This window comes from Gossypium hirsutum, chromosome A04 (genome assembly GCF_007990345.1).
Source record: "Gossypium hirsutum isolate 1008001.06 chromosome A04, Gossypium_hirsutum_v2.1, whole genome shotgun sequence".
Classification (NCBI taxonomy): Eukaryota; Viridiplantae; Streptophyta; class Magnoliopsida; order Malvales; family Malvaceae; genus Gossypium; species Gossypium hirsutum.
This window is the reverse complement of record NC_053427.1, coordinates 41,231,112-41,252,054: the sequence shown is the minus strand read 5'-3', so window position 1 is coordinate 41,252,054 and position 20,943 is coordinate 41,231,112. Positions and strand designations below refer to the sequence as shown.

General features: G+C 34.8%; 1 non-coding gene across 1 annotated transcript; it reads left to right on the top strand.

Annotated features, from left to right (window-relative positions):
• The first annotated feature begins 20,013 nt into the window (after positions 1-20,013).
• Positions 20,014-20,120, top strand: LOC121228676 (small nucleolar RNA R71). The gene has a single exon (XR_005926251.1). It is a non-coding gene; the product is annotated as a small nucleolar RNA R71 (small nucleolar RNA).
• The last annotated feature ends 823 nt before the right edge of the window (positions 20,121-20,943 follow it).

Below are 20,943 nucleotides of genomic sequence, written 5' to 3'. Positions count from 1 at the left end.
AGATCACCCCAAAACACTGGAAATATGGGTGGTAACCCAGGTGCTACGAGAGATTCTACTGTGAGATCTAAATCACGAGCACCTACTTGAGCTTATGTTATCCGTGCACAGGAGGAGGCATCATCTCCAGACGTTATTATCGGTACTTTTTCTCTTTTTGATACTAATATAGTTGCATTGATAGATCCTGGATCAACCCATTCATATATCTATATGAATTTAGTATTTAAAAAGAGTTTACATGTCGAGTCTACAGAGTTAGTAATTAAAGTATCGAATCCATTAGGCAAGTCTGTTTTAGTTGATAAAATTTGTAAGAATTGTCCTTTGATGACTCGGGGTTACTGTTTTTGGGCTGACTTAATGCTTTTACCGTTCGATGAGTTTGACATGATTCTGGGTATGGACTAGCTGACTATGCACGATGCAGTTGTGAATTGTAGAAGGAAGGCTATAAAATTGAAATGTCAAACCGGTTAATTCTTCAGATAGTGTCTGATGCTTCAAGTGAATTACCTACGGTGATATCGTCTATGTTAGCTTAGAAATATATGAAAAAGGACTATGATGCATATCTTGCATATATATTAGATAGTAAGGTGTCTAAATCAAAGATTGAATCTATACGTGTTGTTTGTGAGTTTTCGAATGTATTTCCAGAAGAATTGCTGAGTTTGCCACCAGTCAGAGAGGTTGAATTTGGTATTGAATTAGTATTGGGAACAACGCTAATATCGATAGCTCCATACGGAATGGCTCCAACAGAGTTAAAAGAATTGAAAGCTCATTTGCAAGAATTGATAGATAGAGGTTTTGCACGACCGAGTTATTCTCCCTGAGGTGCACTGGTATTATTTGTGAAAAAGAAATATGGCACGATGAGAATGTGTATCGACTATAGACAGTTGAATAAAGTAACTATAAAGAAAAAATATCATCTATCGCGAATTAATGATTTATTTGATCAATTGAAAGGGGCTATAGTATTTTTGAAAATTGATTTGAGATCGGGTTATTATCATTTCCGAGTTAAAGAGTCGGATATGCTAAAAACCACATTCAGAACGAGGTATGGACATTATGAATTCCTTGTCATGCCTTTCGGTGTAACTAATGCTCCAGCAATCTTTATGGACTTGATAAACTAAATATTCAGATAGTATTTAGATAGATTTGTTGTTGTATTCATTGACGAGATTTTGATTTATTCGTGAAATGAATCTGAACATAACGAGCATTTGAGATTTGTGTTACAAACTCTATGTGATAACAAATTATTTACAAAGTTCAGCAAATGTGAGTTTTAGCTCCGAGAAGTTGGATTCCTGGGGCATATGTTTTCAGTTAACGATATTAGAGTTGATCCGAGCAAGATTTCTGCTATTGTTGATTGGAAACCTTCAAGAAATGTGTCTGAAGTCCGTAGTTTTCTAGGCTTAGTAGGCTAGTATCGAAGATTTGTGAAAGGATTCTCGATGATTGTGACACCGATGACACTACTATTTCAAAAATATGTGAAATTTGAATGGTCGAAAAAATGTCAGCAGAGTTTCAAACAGTTGAAAGTACTGTTAACTAAAGCACCAGTTTTGGTTCAACCGGAATCGGGGAAAGAATTTGTAATTTATAGCGACGCATCATTAAACGGTCTGGGATGTGTTTTGATCCAAGAAGGAAAGGTTATATTTTATGCTTCTTGACAATTGAAACCGCATGAAAAGAACTATCCGACACATGACTTAGAATTGGCTGCAATTGTGTTTGCATTGAAATTTTGGCGACATTACTTATATGATGAAAAATGCCACATTTATACGGAACACAAAAGCTTAAAATATCTGATGTCACAGAAAGATTTGAATTTATGGCAATGAAGATGGCTCAAATTATTGAAAAATTATGACTTTGTGATTGATTATCACCCGAGAAAAGCTAATGTTGTTGCTAATTCCCTGAGCCAAAAATCTTTGTTTGCATTGCGACCAATGAACACCCAGTTGACGATTTGTGATGATAGGTCTATTTTAGCTGAATTAAAAGCCAAACCAGTATTTCTTCAATAAATCTATGAAGCTCAGAAATATGCCATGAATTGCAAGTAAAACGAACTCAATGTGAGAATATCCCTAATTCAGAGTTTCAGATTGGAGCTGATGATTGTTTAAGGTTTCGGAATAGAATTTGCATATCAAGAAATTCGGAACTCATTTAGAAGATTTTGCACGAAGCACAACATAGCAACTTATTTGTTCATCTGGGAAGTAGCAAAATGTGCAACGATTTGAAACAATTTTATTGGTGGTGACGTATGAAATGAGATATCTCAGATTTTGTTTCTAAATGTTTGATTTGTTAGCAAGTCAAAGCTAAACATCAAGTACCATCATGTTTATTACAGCCTGTGATGATTCTTGAGTGGAAATGGGATAGAATTACAATGGATTTTGTGTCGGGATTGCCCCTAACTCCGAAAAAGAAAGACGATGTCTGGGTTGTCGTTGATCGACTAAAGAAATCTACTCATTTCATACTGGTACGAAAAGATTACTCACTTGATAGATTAGCTAAATTATACATTTCTAAGATTGTTCGGTTACACGAAGTGCCAATAACTATTATTTCTAATAGAGATCCGAGATTTACGTTGTGATTCTGGAAGAAATTGCAAGAAGCCTTGGGTACAAAATTGAATTTCAGTACTGCTTTTCATCCTCAAACTGACGGTCAGACCGAGAGAGTTATTCAGATTTCCAAAGACATGTTGAGATGTTATATTTTAGAGTTTGAAAGCAGTTGGGAAAAAATATTTAGCGTTGATTGAATTCACGTATAACAACAGTTTTTGAACGAGTATAAAGATGGCACCATATGAAGCTTTATATGGTTGCAAATACTGAACTCCTCTATACTGGACTGAACTAAGTGAGAAAAAGATTTACGGGGTTGAATTGATCTGAGAAACTGAAGAAAAAGTGAAAATTTGCGATAGTTTAAAAGCAGCTTCAGATCGACAAAAATCATACGCAAATTTTATAGTAAGGAAATTGAATTTCAAGTTGGGGACTTTCTAAAGTTGTCACCGTGGAAAAAGGTTCTTCGATTCGATTGTACAGGGAAGTTGATTCCGCATTTTATCTAGCCATATGAGATTATTGAGCGAATAGGGCCAGTGGCGTATCGACTAGCTTTACCATCAGAACTTGAAAAGATTCATAATTTTTTTCATGTTTCTTTGCTACGTCCATATAGATCCGATCTGTCACATGTGATTTCTCTGATAGATGTTGAGATACAGGCTGATTTGACATTTAGCGAAGAACCGATTAAGATTTTAACTCGTGAAATCAAATAATTGAGAAATAAACGCATAGCCTTAGTGAAGGTTCTCTGGCATAAACACGAGACCGAGGAAGCTACGTGGGAACATGAGAAAGTTATGCGAAAATAGTACCTTAACCTATTTACTGATAAGATTTTTGGGGACGAAAATCCCTAAGGGAGAGAGTTGTAACACCCTATTTCTGAGTTAAATCGGAACAGTGGTTTTGGGACCACATATCCGAGGTCAAAATATTTATTTTATTATTTTAATATGGTTTACAGCATGATAGAATTATTATGTGAAAGTTTTGTAAAGAAATTTTACTGTTTGAATGCATAATTCGGTAAAAAAGACTAAATCACGTAAAGTGTAAAACTTGTGTTCTAATAGCTAAAAGTGTCAAATAGCTATAGAACACTAAAGTAAAGGTCCTTAAGTGGTAAATAGACCATTTATGGTTAATGGATGATGATAGCATGGAAATTGGTGTAATTCTTAATATTTTTAAAGTTTATAAAAGTAAATTAGTAATTAATGTTAATATTAATAAAACAAAACCTATTTTCTCATTATCATCTTTACTTAACCAATTTTGAAGAAGAAAAAGAAGAAAAAACTTTGCTTCCTAGGGTTTGGTCATTTGGAAATCAAATTGGTAAGTGATTTGTACTCAGCTTTTGATGATTTCTATATTTTTGTGATCGTTGCTTTGTATTCTAGCTAGCTTGTAGCTTAGGTTTTGAAATTGTTAAAGATTTAACATGTTTCCATTGTTGAATGTTTGAGTAATTTGATGTTTGATGATGGATTTTGAATATTTGTTAATTGTTAAACTAGTTTTGTAAAGTGATTTTTGACAAAAATGTCAATAAGGAATTAAATTGTAAAAATGTAAAATATGGTGGTTGAAAGTGTGAAATAATGAAGGATATGGGCTACGAGGAGTCCCTATGAAATTCGGCTAGGCATGGGTTGGTACTAAATTGCATGAATTTGCAATTTTATGTGATAATAACTAAATTGTAAATAATGTGAAAGTATAGGGGCAACTGTGTAAATTTGCCAAAATTTGAATTATGGGCTAAATTGAATAGATTGAATATTGAATGTGTTGAATCTGATAATATAATTGATCAATATAAGCCGAGATCGAGTTTAGATTGGGGAAAAGGAAAAGTTAACGATTAGTCGATAATTTCTATCCGAGCAACTCGAGGTAAGTTAGTATAATTAGAATCAAACTTTTAAATACTTTTATTTATTTTTAATGAATGTGTATAATTGAATAATTGATATACTTGAAATATGAATGCCTTATCGATATAATCTATTTGTTACTGAGCCCCATTTGAATCATATGAATTCGTAGGATACGAGTGACATGTCAATAGGGTTACCGTTTTGGTCGAGCTCCTGCATTTGTTGCAGACTCATCACAGCTCATATGAGCTTACCGATATATCAGCTCGTATGAGTTTACTGTTTCAGTTCAAAAGAACTTATTGTTCATCAACTCAGGAGGAGCTTACCGATCATGACTTGAAAGAGTAGAAATGATAATGAATTGACGGATTACAGATGTATATCACCCAAGTATCCTTTGAAGTTCTAATAGGTTCAACGGGCATAAATTTTGTTTATACGGATGAGTACTATTACTGAATGAATTATTGATTATATGATTTAGAATGAAATGTTGAATACAATATATATTGAGTATTGAATTGTGATAATGGATGATTTCAGGTATTTATGTGACTAACTTGTGATGAATGCTTGTGTTTAGGCATTTGGTAATTGAACTGAATACACTTTGATTATTTTCCTTGCTTTCGGTATCTATAGTAAGTTTAATTCTGAATTATATGGGCTTACTAAGCTATAAAGCTTACTCTGTTTCTTTTTCTATGTTTTATAGAGGTTCGTTAGCTTGTTCATTTCGGACAAGTCGAAGTTATACATCACACTATCCAGTTGCCGATTGGTACTTTTGAATTTGTGGATATATGTAAATATGGCATGTATAGGCTAGTTTTAATGGTGATAATTATGGTTACTTGAGATTATGGATTTGGTACTTTTGTGTATAAGTTAAGCCATGTGATTTGGCTAAATTTGATAGTATGTTTTAGTATGTTTTTGCAAATGGTTGATGAAATGGAAATTATGTAAATGATTTCTTTAAATATGGTAGATTTATGAATGGAAAAATGTATTATATAGTTAAGCAATTGAATGGTAGAAAGAGATGGTATCATATATGTATGAACTGTTATGGAATGGCTTCCAATTGAGTTGTAAAAATGTTACCATTTATGCTTGTGTATGCTTGTGAATAGGGTGGCAAAACGACTTTACAAATAGCCGATTTTTTTCCACACGGGTAGGGAGACGGGCGTGTGTCTCAGCTGTGTGTGACACACAATTAAGTACACGGTCGTGTGTTCCCTCGTGTTGAATTGGAATTGAAGTTAGTATGCTCTACATGGTCTCACACACGGGCGTGTTTGACTGGCCGTATGGTACGAGTCAGTATGTCCCCTAATGGGCACACGGCCTAGCACACGGGCGTGTGACTTGGTCGTGTAGTCAGTATACCCTATAGGTTTGGCATGACCTAGTAGACGGCCTATCATATGGGCCTGTTTGGCCACTTTGAAGGGCACAGGCTAGACACACGGGCGTGTGGTTGGCCATGTGACCAAGTCAGTATACTCTCTAGTTTTCACACGGTCTGGCATACGGGCATGTCTTCGGTCGTGTGATGAAAGTCACTATGTATGTCCTGTTTCCACACGGCTTGTAACACGGGTGTGTCTACTAGCCGTGTGAGGCACACGGCCTGTTCACAAAGGCGTGTGACCCCTGAAATGTTGAAATTTTTCTAAGTTTCCAAAATTTTAATATGTTATCGGTTTAGTCCCAAACCACTTCTAATGCATGTTTAAGGCCTCATAGGCCCTTAGAAGGGACAATGTGATATTTTTGAATGATATATGAGAATAATGCTTATTGTACGAGTTATGTATGTATAAATGGTGTGTATTGATTGATAATACCTCATAACCCTACTCCAGTGATGGATACGGGTTAGGAGTGTTACACAATGTATCCTTGAATGTATCGCCTTGGAAGAAATTTCTCTGGTTTGGACGCAAAGGAAAACTGAGCTCACAGTTCATTGCACCATATGAGATTATAGAAAGACTAGGACCGGTTGCATATCTGTTAGCTTTACCACCATGTGTCTATGCGACGGCGGTATTGATCCGATCCTTCACATGTTATCTATCCGAAAGAGGTAAAGATTCAGCATAATATGACATATAGTGAAAAACCAATTAAAATCTTAGCCTAGGAAAAAAATAGCTAATAAAGAAAAATGTAGCATTAGTAAAAGTTCTTTGGCAACGACATGGTATTGAAGAAGCTACCTAGGAACCAGAGGATACTATAAGGAAGCAATACCCGAATCTTTTTACTGGTAAAATTTTCGAGGATGAAAATCCTTAAGGGGGAGAGTTGTAACAACCCATTTTTCAGTGAAATCGGAATAGTGGTTTCGAGACCACAAATCTGACCCAAAAATAAAGTTTATTTTTATTTCATTATATGGTTCGTACTATAATAGGCATGTTGTGTGAAAATTTTGATATGAAAATATTAACGATTTAGTGCTTAATTACGAGAAAGACTAAATCACATAAAATGCGAAAGTTGACTTCTAGTAGCTATAAGGATTAAATAGCTATGGAATTCAAAACTAGAGGTCCTTATATGGTAATTAGACCATTAAGAAAAGTATGTAGATTTTTCTTGGTGAGTTATCCATGGAAATATAGGAAAAAGGTAAGGACTAAATTGGAAATAGCAAAATACTTAATCAATTAAAAAAATGATAAAAGATATCATCTTATTTTATGTCAACTTCAACCTAAACACATGGAAACCCTAGGTGAGAGAAAAGAAACTTTCAAGACCTAATTGGGTAAGTTTCATTATCTCGTTTTTAGTATTTTTGGTATTTTTGAAATTGAGATAGCTTAATCTCTCTATTTGAGGGATTAATTTGAAAAGTTATCAAGGTATGAAAAATGGGTCATGGATGTATATGATAGAAATTAGAAATTCATGGTAGAAAATGAAAGATTATTGATAGATAAACAACTTTTACTAAGTGATTTTTGAGGAAAACATGATTTAGGGACTAAAATGAAAAGTTGTAAAATTTGATGAGAAATTCTAAAATTTTATGAATACATGTGCTGTAAAATTTTTAATGGGGCTTTGGTTAGGCTTGGAGCAGGGAGTACTTTGCACAAGTTTCATTTTCCGAGCCTAGGGACAAAATCAGAATTTATGGAAAAATTAAGGGCAAAATGGTAATTTTGCCTAGGATGTAAATTGAGTCTATTTAAATATGAAATGTGAGAAATTGATTGTTAAATTCATTTATATAGATTCAGACAATACTAATTCGAGGTTAGATCGAGGAAAAGAAAAGGTTTCGGATTAGTAGACTTTTTTATGCGAACAAGGGTCGAAGTAAGTTCGTGTAACTTAATCCAACATTTAATTATGTTAATTGAATGTTGTGTTTGTATGAAATGTGATTTATATTAATGTGCTTTACTGGCATGCTATGATGGAGAACTTGATACATGCTTGAAATGGTGATAAAGGGTTAAGTCTCGATTGAATGTTGAATTCCGATGATTATATGTGCTTTCTCAAAACTAATAGGGTCCTGTATTTGTTGCGGACAGGATTTAGCTCAGACGAGTTATCCCATTGACCTTGTTATATAATGGATTTAGCCTAAACTGGTAATCCCATTATATGATATGTGGCTCGAGAGAATGTTTCTTGGTTAAGTGCCCTAATGGGTACCCTTGAATAAGAAATTAACGGATTCTTGAATAGTACACTTCGAGTGTACTACTTAAACATCGATCAGAATTCAATGATTCAACGGACATAAAACTCTCGACATGGCATGAAAATCTTGAGATGAAATGATAATGACATGAAAGAATATTGCTTGATGAACTCATCTATGTTACTTGATTTATATGAAGATTTTGGTGACTAACATGTTTGATTGAATGTATGTGTTTAGGCAATTTAGCCAAATGGATGGAAAACATGATATTGTGTGCTTAAATTTAATAAATAGGATTGGTAAGTTTAGTTTCTATTATATGAACTTACTAAGCATGTAATGCTCACTCTGTTTCATTTTTCCCTTGTTTTATAGTGCTCAGAAGCTCACAAGGGTTGGAGATCACTGGAGCATCGTCACACTATCAACTAGTCATTTTGGGTATAATTAGTAAAATTCATTTTTGTATAATGGCATGTATAGGACAACTTGGCCAATAGTGGCTTGAAATGTTATTTTGTAACTTAGCCATTGGAATGGCTAGTAATGGTTGATTTTGCTATGACTAAGTAGATTATTATGATATATATATACACGTGTTATTTGAGAATATGTGATCAATGTTGTGAATGCCTAAGTTAAACCAAGGTAAGTTTACAAATACATATGCATGTAATGGTATGCCATGATGAAAGATAGAATTGCCTAATTTGAATACTTGGATTGGTTAGTATTGGATTTGTGTTTCAAGTGCACGTCATGGGTGAAATTTTGGGTGAGAAATGAAGCTAGAAATGGCTTCATTTTATCCACACAGGCATGTTTCTAGATCGTGTATGACACACGGCCTGGTAATATGGGTATGTGGTTAGGCCATGTGTCTCCTGTTCCTTAATTTTGAGAAATAGAATACTCATAATTTGGCACACGGGCAAAGACACGGGCATGTATCTCAGCCGTGTGTGCCACACGACCTAATACACTGGCATGTGCCTTGGCCATGTGAAACTTGCACCTAATTTCAAATTGAATTAATTAACCACATGGCCTAGCACACGAGCATGTGGTATGACCGTGTGTGCAAGTCAGAGAGTTACATAGGGTCATACACGGCCTCTAGCACGGGCGTGTCCCAGGGTCACACGGGCATTTCCCTTGGACCAGATAGGCATGTGAGCCCTGAACCTTAGAAAAATTTTGTAATTTCACAAAAAATTCTTAGACGTCCCGATTAAGTCCCCACTCGATTCTAATGCTCGTATTGGGCCTCGAGGGCCCAATCAAGGGACGTTATAGATGATCTTGGTAAATGAATAGTAATTTACATAAATTATTTGTAAAATGTTCTAAAAGTTTTGGTAATACTCTGAAACCTTGTTCCAACGATGGATACGGGTTAGGGGTGTTACAATTAATATCCCAAAAATATTAAAACAAGAAATAAGTACACATAATTGAGAACAAGAATCAAGTATTTATTTCAGAAAAATACAAATTTAAATAAAAAGATTCACCATAGGTTTCATTCTCTCTAGCTATCTAGGGAATTTAGTTCATAATCTTGAATAGAAACATCTCAAAGTTAGAATAACTGCAAGACATAAAGATACTCAATAAAACTTTGAAAAAAAATTAAAGGGAGATATTTAATCTTGGTGGAGATCCCTTTCGAGTTGGCTCGGATAGTGTTCTTCAAGTGTTTTCTTCAATCTTCTCTTATTGCTCCCTCACATCTTCTTCTAATAGGTATTTATAGACTTTAGAATGCTCAAAAAGCCTACAAATTGACTTTTTTGGCGTATTTGGGAAGTAGGATGCGAAATCAACACGGGCTGGCACATGGGCATGTGTCTAGCCTCTATGGCTCACATAAGTGTGTGCCCAGGCCGTGTGACTCTTGAAAAAAAACTCTATTTGTTCAATTTTGTCTCGTTTTTCACTCTTTTGGCTCTGAAATGCTCTCCTAAGTATAAAAACATGAATATAAAGGATTAGGAGCATCAAATTCACTAATTTGCATATTTAATCATCCAAAAACGCATGAGGAATTAGATTAAAATATGTTACTTTTATAGCTTATCACATATAGGGTTCCTTCATCTTCCTTCATCTGAGAACTGCCTAAATCGTGCTGTTGTACCAAACCTTTTTAGCACTTTCGACACGATCCAATCTACACGATCTAAATTTTGGGTGTTACATCCTTCTTACATATGTAACTGAAAATTTCCTCTTTTCCTTTTATTTATTAATGTAAACTTCTTTTTATAGGACTAACAAAATCTCTTGTGGTGTACATTGTATGATTGCATCTACAACTCAATAAAACATTAGACTTTCCTACTTTCTATCTTAGTCTACAATGTACAACTTGGAGTGCTACCTATTTATCTAGGCGCGGTACTTTAGCTATAAACATGTTGAATGTCTACTCAAATGACTGATGCGCAAACTTTGACACACCACTTGTTTTCCTCAGTATGCATAATAGCCCAACAGACCATTTCCTTGGCATAACCTTGGCATTTTCTCTCAGCGCTTATTCTTTTATATACTTGAAAACATAAACAACTTTAGTAAGTTTGTAGGAACTTAGTGAGCTAAACCTTAGAACACCTTCTATGTTGCATATGTTGTTTAACACATCTTTAGTGTATTTCTTGACCTTTTTTCTTTGTTGGCAAATACCATACTGAGGCTACCATCTTTTTTTTCTTCAGAACCATTTTCGTTATTTTATGTGTATTATACTTAACATCTCTTTACCTTCTATATCCTTGCTTAAACCTTACATTTACATCATCCTTAACATTTTCCTTTACCTTATTTGTAACAACCTATTTTTGGGTCAAATCAGAACAGTGGTTTTGGGACCATAAATTCAAATTAGAAATATTTATTTTATTATTATTTTAAGGTCTATAGTGTGATTGAATGATTGTGTGAAAATTTCGTTAAGAAATTTTATCAATTGAGTGTCCAATTTGACTAGAAGGACAAAATTGTAATAGGTGCAAAACTTGAGTTCTCTATGTTAAAAGGGTCTAATTGCTATGAATCCTTAAATTAGAGGTCCTTAAATGGTAATTAGACCATTATAATATGGGGTGGACAAAAATGGACATGGTTAGATGAAATTTTGAAGTTTTTCATTAAGGGCATTTTAGTCATTTGGTAAATAAAGACAAAATTTAACAAATAAAAGATGTCATCTTCTTCAAATTAGTCCCTCATGGTTGAATTTCACAAGGAGAATACATATCTAGGTTTTTGGCCACTTTCAAGCTCGATTGTAAGTCTGCTCTTGTCTCGTTTTTAACCATTTTTATATTTTTGAGATCGTTGTAACTTGATTTTACTATTTCAAGGACTAATTTGAAAGAAAGGGGAAGTTTGAAATTTTACCCATGTTGAACATGTATGTATTCTGATGTTTGATGGTAGAAAATGCATGTTCGTTGTTTGTTAAACAACTTTTGTAAAGTGATTTTCAATAAAAAACGTCAAATAGGGACTTATTTGTAAAAGTCTATAAAATGAGTAGAAAAATGTGAATAAATGAAAAATGCGGGTTTTCATGAGCATGAAAAAGTTTTTGCTAGGCTTGGGTTGTGAGGAAATTGAAAGAAATTCATTTTACGAGCCTAGGACTAAATTGTAAAAATGTCAAAAGGTTAGGGGCAAAAATGTAATTTTTGCCATAGTGTGTTTTTGGGCTGAATTGAATAATATGATGATTAAATAAATTAAATTTGATATTATAGATCAAGAAAAATGAAGTCCGAGTTTAGACCAGAGAAAGAACAAGGTTGTGGACTAAATTAAACTAATATCCATTTTTGTAACCAATATAAGTTCATATGTTAAATAAGCTTTAATATATTTGTATTTAAATGCTTTAATATTGCATGAACTGTATGATTGATTGTGTGGACGAGTTTAACTTTACGGACAAGTTCGACGACGGTTCGATAAGTAAGAAACCCCTTTGAACCTTAGGAATAGATTAGGATACAAGTGACATGTCACTAGGGTTACCATGTGTTATGTGATTATGTGATCTGGGTGATGGTCTCAAACGTCCTACCGGTGGCTGAGTATATCGACATATGTTGCTGTTACTTGACAGCTTGTGTGAGCAGCACTGAGTAGCTACGTCTTGACTGACAGCTTGTGTAAGCAAGCCAGTTGATTAGCTCGAGAGTGAGTAATTATGCGATATGAGATTGAGGTAGCATTGGCTACATATGTGGCACTTAGTGTGTAAGATCCCCAAGTATCCGACATTATTGTTCCGAGTGGTTCACGGGTATGTCAAAGATGAGAATAAGTGTAAATTTGTTACGAGATGGTACAGGTATGTACTTGAAGCTTATGATTATAAATTCGTGAAATGATGATTTCAAGGTAAGTTGTGAGGGAAGTGAATTATGATCATGAGATTATGTTAAATTATGTTATATTACATGCATGATTAATGTATGGTAGGTTCCTTATTTCTTCATACGAGCTTACTAAGCTATATATAGCTTACTCTATTTTATTTTCAATGTTTTATAGTGTCACCAAGTTAACTCGGGATTGGAGATCGTCGGAAGTCGCACCACACTATCAAACTGTCCTTTAGGTACTGATGATTTTAAAACATTTTGAGAGTGTAGCATGTATAGGGCCTTGGTCATTTTGTTATATGTGTCATTTGATTTGGCCAAATGTATTGGCTTATATTTGTTTAAGGTGATTTGATATTTAGCCATGTAATTGGATTATTTTGGCTAAAATGATTGTAAGCCCATTTATATAAGTATATGTGTTAATCCCGTCTTGTTTTTATATTTTGGAATGGGTTGCTATATGTTTATTATGGTTAAATGACTTGTTGTGAAATGGATGAGATGGGTCCTTTGGTGTGCTAGGAAATCTAAGTAGAATTATGCATGATGAAAGTATTCATGTTGATACTTGTGAATGTGAGTTTGGTATGAATTCATTTGGTAAATTGTGCTATAGTAAATATGTTAAGTGTTGGTAATGAATGATATGATTTAGTCTTGATTATGGATGTTTTGGTTGTTTAAACATGCCATGGATTATGCCATTGAATGTGTGTGTGTAGGTGTAAATGAGGGTGACAAATGGCTTGGTAAATAGCCTTTATTTTGTCTACACGGGTTGACAAATAGGCATGTGTCTAGGCAGTGTGTGACACACGGTCTGCCCCATGGGCATGTGTTTTGGCCGTGTGTCCCCTGTACCTTAATTTTTAGAAACAGAATGTTTAGAATTGAGGACACGGGCAGAGACATGGGCGTGTGTGTCAGCCGCATGAGGGACACAACTTCAGGCACGGGCGTGTGTCCCGACCATGTGAAGTCTGCACCTATTTTATGAAAATATAATTTACCACATGGCCTGGCATACGGGCGTGTGACTTGCCCGTGTGACATCAATTTGTTCATGCATTGCAAAATAGAGAGTTAAATGGATTAGGGGCACAGACATGTGTGACCTGCCCACACGGGCGTGTGACCTGCCTACACGGGCATGTGACCCTTGTTTATAGCAAAAATTTTCTAAGTTTTATAAAAATTCCCTGAGTTCTCGGTTTAGTTGCGGACCACTTCCAACGCATGTTTTGGGCCTCACAGGCTTGTATTAGGGACTTTATGATTGAATGTGAATGGTTTTAATTTGGATGAAAATTTATGACCCAAAATTTTAAGTTTGCTCGCTTTGGAAGTCAGGTAATGGCTCATACCCTATTCTGACATTGAATACTGGTAAGGGGTGTTACATTATTATCAGACTTAATAACTTATTTCATACTCACTATACTTATCATTATATTTGGGCAGGGTAGACTACGCCCAATACTTATCTAAGAATTTGCTATATCATCCTTACTTTAGTACACTTTCTGTTATTCCTCTTAACTTGTATCTTTACTTGCCATGCAATTTAGCACGCACTAGCCTTTCTATCCATCGCTTATAAATATGGAGTTCACCATTCATTCAGTGTTTGCCCAAAGGCGTTGCCTGCAGATGGTCACCATGAATTCCATTCTTCAAATTCCGCCATGAAGGTGTTCCTTTCCAAAAATAGCAATAAAGGCCTTCCTTTCATAGAATTTCCATGAGGGCATCCTTGTAATAGAGATGGCCACAAAGGCATCCATTTAACTGAGAAAGCCACAAAAGCATCCTTTTTTTTTACAGAGATGGCCACAAAAGCTTCCTTTTAATAGATATCGTCAACAAGGCTTCCATTTAACAAAGATCGCCACAAAGACTTCCATTTAATAAAGATCGCCACAAAGGCTTCCATTTAATAGAGATTGCCACAAAGGCTTCCTTTTAGCAATGATCACTACAAAGATTTCCTTATAATAGAGATAGCCACAAAGGCTCACTTATACATAAATTGGTATTTTTGACGATAGGAATTCACCTATACTTACTATTGTGATGTTTGCCCTACATTGCAGGTACTCGCTCAATCATCCTTTACATATTCCATATGATAGCATGATCCAACCAAAATGCTCAAAAAGCCTAAAAATTGGGTTTTTACGCATATTTGAGAGGTAGGATGGGAAATCGACACAGGCTGGCACATGGGCGTGTGTCCAGCCTGTATGGCTCCTGAAAACATCTATATTTGTCCGATTTTGGCTCATTTTTTGCTCCTTTCGCTCCCAAATGCTCTCCTAAGTATAGAAACGTGAATTTAAAGGATTAGGAGCATCAAATTCATTAATTTTCATAATTAATCATCCAAAAATGCATAAAGAATAGGATTAAAACATGTTACTTTTATAGCTTATCAAATATCCCTACACTTAAACGTTTCCTTGTCCTCACACAAAATCCTCAACTCACATTAAAATTAATATTTCTCAACTTATAATTCCGTCAATAATGTCTCAAAATAATTCACAAATAATCATGCATTGGCGATTCAACTAAAAGAGCACTAAAGTCTCAAACAATCCAAGCTAACATTTTTAAACATGAAAACATAGGTGTCTCCCCTTATCTAAGTAGTTACCTTTAATTCAAAATCGACAAGAAACAACATCCTCACTAAAGATTCGTTCAAATCACTCAAAGTGTTTAAGGTTCACGAATAAGCACTCAATAGTCAAATAAGAAAGGTCATTACCATAGGCTTGCATGAAAAAATCAAATCTTCAACACTATAAAATGAGATGATACACAAATCAAAAGGTCTTTAAGAGGTAATAGGGCTTAGGTTAAGGGTGTGGATAAAGGCCAGAAAAGTTGGTTATAATCGAGATCGAATTGATAAATTACCAAACTAGAAAAAAATAAACAAATACTGAATTAAAAACAAGTGCATAAGTCAAGAACTATTCAAGAATAAAAACGAGCTTTTTCTCAAAATATGAATTTAACTGTTCAAGCTCAATCAACATAGAACTAAATAATAATCAATATTTTTTTATTTTTTTCTCTTTATTTATTTATTTAGAGCAATTAGAAATAATTTAGCAAATCAAACAAAAGAGCATAGTTAAGCAACTAACCAAACCAAATCTCGACAAAAAGGGAGTCAATAAAACAGGAAAAAGTCTCAACAAAAAAATGAGTTATGGGTTAACATTAATGGGTAAATCAAGAAATAGTGTGTTAGGCTTAATGGGGTTCACTAAGGGTTAATTATAAATGTAGGTTTTTTATTGGATAAGTGGGTTAAAACCTAGGTGTCTTTATCATCTCAGTAAATCAAATCAAATGTGTGGTCTCGACATGCATAATCGAAGCAAGTTCTAAAATAAGAAATCAGGTTGACACACTCAAAATCAATAATAAAATGAGTAATAAAAATGTATGCTCTAAAGCTCAAAATTTCACAAAAAATCATGGTTTTTGATGTCAAACTTGCAAATCTCAAACTTCAAGATAATACTTCAATTTAGGGAAACAACCTAAAAAAATATTAATTTTTGAAAAATAACTTATCATTCTTGATTCTCTCATGTCTTAAATTTTAAATCAACCAATACAAAAATATTTACAAATTAGTCCAAAACACATCAACAAAAAGAAAATCTCAAATTGACAAAAATTCATTCTAATGGAAGTATGAGAAAATTACATAAATACAATATATAATTTAGGGGTTTTCTAATAATTATATAAATAACCTCTCCACACTTAAGGTGTGCATTTTCCTCAATGTACAAACATATATAATCATACAATAAGCAGAATACATACGAGAAGGAGAAAACTGAAACTGCCCTGAATATTGGATGAAATTGCTAGAATGGTGAAAAGCGGAATTGTAGGTAGTGCATGATCCCGAGCAAACTAATAAGAAAATAAACACAAAGAGTGAAGAAGATTAAGAGGGTACAACTCAATTAGAAACAACCATAAAAATAAAAATAAAAACATAGTTCAAAAAATAATAAATGAAATAAGTCTAAGAAAATAAATATAAAGCAACTAAAAATAAAAATAAAAATAAAGCTAAAATAAAAATAAAAAATAAAAATAAAATGAAAAAGAAAAGAAATAAACTCAATGAAACCAATAAAATTAAAGATAATAGTAAAAATAATACTAAAAAATACTGAAAATAATAGAAATAGCATAAATAAATTAAAATAAAATTAAAATCTAAGCAGAAGAAAAATAAAACAAAGAAGAAAAAAATAAGAAAACAGATAAAAAATAATATAACAAATAATAAATAAATAAATAAATAATAAAATAAAGAAAAGGGTAAAAGTGGAATATCGACGAAAGATGGTGGCCAGAGTTATGATGGGGGGTCGCGTTGAGAGGCGATGGTTGGCACAAGAGAGAATTGCGCAATCGAAGGGGAAGGAGAGGGGCTGGTCAGTGCGATGGAGAAGGAAGAGGGGAAAAAGGAAATGGTGCCGTGATGGGGGAGTGGTTGGTTCGTGTGGCTGTTCGACGAGGGAGGGAAGAAGGGCGTGCGTGGGTTTGACGAGGAAAGGGGAAGGGAAGGGGAAAAGGGATGAGGGCATGGGGTGTGAGAGGTGCATGGGTGGGTGGTTGATGGGAGAAAAGTCAGGGTGGCTCTGGTGCGACGAGGAAGGCTTGGACAAGGGAAGGAACGGTGACTAGAATGGGGGAAGAAAGTGATAAAGGCGGCTAGGGTTAGGGGTTTGAGGAAGAAGATGAAAGCAAAAAGAAATTAGGGTTAGGAGATTAAAAGGGTAACATGGTCGTGTGGATCTTCCCAAGCCGTGTGCGGTAAAAATTTTCAACCTAGTCTTTACACGACCTCGGACACGCCCGTGTGGCCAGGCTGTGTGTAATTTCCTTCACTTCACCCACGCCCGTGTGAGAGCCTACACGCCTATGACACGACTATGTCTCTTTCCCATGTAACTCTCTGACTTTGAATAAAATTGAAAAAATTAGCTCCAAGGCTCACACGGCCAAGACACGCCCATGTTTTTAGGCCATGTGGACTATTTTAGGCTATGTAACCTTCAAATTTTTGAAAAATTAAGTCCCAAGATTCACATGGCCGAGGACATGCCCATATGTCCAGGTTGTGTGGGTCACATGGCCATGTCGTTAGGTCGTGTAACTCACTGTCAAATCTCTTATTATGCACACGGCCTGGGACACGCTCGTATGTCCAAGCTCTGTGGGTCATAAATATATATATTTTTAAAATTTTGAAAATTAATTAGTTTAAAAAATAACATGAATTAAAACAATTAGCAGAGTGTTAACACTCGGGTTGCCTCCCGAGAAGCGCTTATTTAGATTCTAAGCTTAACTTACCTTGTATTCGCACGGTTACGATGGTTCGCAGAGCCGAGGCTCCTCTTTCTCGCTATCAATGTTATTACCAAAATAAGTTTGAGTTAAGTACTATTTACCTTAAAATTGTCAAATTCAGAATGAGTTACCTTAACTATACCGTATGGGAGGACATTCAGTACCGTAGAAGGGTTTGAACCATTTGCATCAAGTCCGAAAGGGCAATTCTTAGATCCATTTTATCTAGTAATACCTTATCCCCAACCTTAGGTTGGTTCATTCCATTTACGTGCTCCTCATGGTGTCGTTTTAGATTTTCATTGTGCTTTTTCAGTTTCTCCTTGACATGTGTCCGCCATTCATCTAGTTCATCAATTTGTAACATTTGTTCATTGTAAATCATTCTATTTTTGTCACATTGGTTGGAACATGGCTTCATTACATTTTTTCGAGGGTTTCCTACAAAGAAAGTTGAGCCACATGGTCACTAACATTAACAAAAGGTTTAAATCCATCTTGATCACTAGATGTTCTAATAGAATCACAAGCTTGAAGAGCAATCGATTCGTCACCTACACGAAGCAATAATTCCCCCTGTACCAATATCAATTATAGTTCTAGCAGTTGCTAAAAAGAGTCGGCCTAAAATTAAAAGTACCTCACTACCCTCATCCATGTCTAACATAACAAAGTCAACGGGGAAGATGAATTTATCGATATTAACAAGCACATATTCAATAACACCCCTAGTATATCTAATGATTCTATCCGCTAATTGAATACTCATCATAGTTGGTTTGGCTTTCCCAAGACCTAGTTGTTTAAACATTTTGTAGGGCATGATGTTAATACTAGTTCCTAAATCAGCCAAAGCATTATCAATATTCAAACTACCAATTAAAAAAGGAATAGTAAAACTCCCTGGATCTTTCAGTTTATTGGGTAGTTTATTTTGTAAGATGGCTGAGCAAACTGTATTGAGCTCTATAGTCAACGAGTTATCTAACTTTCATTTGTTTGCCAAAAGCTCCTTTAAAATTTTGACATAATTGGGCATCTACGAAAGAGTTTCAACAAACGGTAAGTTAATATGTAATTTCTTTAAGAGTTTGAGAATTTTGCTAAATTGTTCGTTCGTGTGGTCTCTCTTCGTCGCATTAGGATATGGCACTCGAGGTTTATATTATTTAACAATTAGTTTTTGCTCTTTCTGGCTTATCTCAACCTTATCGTTATTTACCACAATTTCTTACCTCCATTCTTGTTCAGGTTCAACTAATCCTTCTTCATCTCGTACAGTAATTGCATGAAGTTGCTCCCTTAGGTTACTTTCAGTATTGCTAGTTAAACTACCTTGTGGTCTTTTTGAGATTAACTTAGCAAGCTGACCTATTTGGTTCTCGAGCACTTGAATTAATGCTTGTTGATTCTTTAATGTTGCCTCAGTGTTTTGAAAATCAGTTTCTGACAGTGAGATAAACTTCGTTAACATCTCCTTGAGGTTTAGTTTTTCTCTTTTTGGTAAGGTTGTTGTTGGAAGCCCGGTGGGGGTTGTGCTCGCTGATTTCCTTGGCCACCCAAGAAAAATTGGGATGGTTCCTCCAACCTCCATTATATTTATTACTATAAGGGTTATTTTGAGGCCTAGAACTGTTACCCATATAATTGATTTATTCGTTCTCTGTGCTAAGACTATAGGGTAAACATTCTGAATTGTTCATTCCACCTCCATTTGTATTGCATTGCATCACCAGATGTACCTGCGTAGAAGCATATAAGCCATCAATTTTCTTATTTAAAAGTTGTACCTGATTTGATAACATGGTGACTGCATCTGAGTTGGAAACTCTAATGATTTCATCGACCTCGTCCTAATAACTTGCCACTAATAATTATTTAGTGTCATATCTTCTATAAATTTATAAACCGCTTTGGGAGTTTTATTGTTAAGTGTTCCACTGGCTATTGCATCAATCAATTGTCTAGTTGAGGGATTCAATCCATTGTAGAAGGTTTGAACTTGTAGCCATAGAGGTGACCCATGGTGAGGGTACCTTCTTAATAAAGCCTTGTATCTCTCCCATGCATCATATAACATCTCTAAATAGATCTACATGAAGGAAGAGATATCATTCCTCAACTTGGCTTCCTTAGCCGGTGGAAAGTACTTCAGAAGAAACTTTTCAGTCATTTGAACCCATGTGGTGATGGAATCTCGTGGTAAAGAGTTCAACCACTACTTATATTTGTTCCTCAATGAGAAAGGAAATAACCGTGAGCAAATGGTGTCGTCAATGACGCCGTTAATATTGAAAGTATCGTAGATTTCCAGGAAATTGGCCAAATGAGTATTTGGGTCTTCGTCTTGCAAACCATCGAGCTGAATAGACTGTTGTATTATCTAAATAGTATTTGACTTCAGTTCAAAATTATTGGCAACAATGATGGGTCTCATAATACTCGATTCAGCCCCAGTTAGAGTGGGCTTGGCATAATCTTACATAGTATGAGGAACAGGATCTGGATCTGCAACAACTACAGGAGCTAGCTGATTATTCTAGTTATCACCTATCTCCTCAGTACTAATAATTTCCTCTTGTACGTCTTCTAAATTTTCTCAACTTTGCCTTGCTTCACTATAGTTTTTACGAGCTGTACTTTCAATTTCACTATCAAACGGTGATGGTCCCAACGGGTTTCTCTTAATCATAAACTAAAAGAACTTGCCAAAAGCAAATAAAAGAAAAATTAGAATGTAAAATTTAAACTAAAAGCAAGAATTATAATAAAAATAAAAATTTCTAAATTAATAAAAATAAAGAGTTCCTATTATTTTAGTCCCCAGCAACGGCGCCAAAAACTTGATGGTTACTAAACTAACTATAAATACGATAAAGACAAACGCACCTATTGAACAATAGTTTAGCTACGGTGAGTAGAGAATGTCGTATCCACGAGGACTAAAA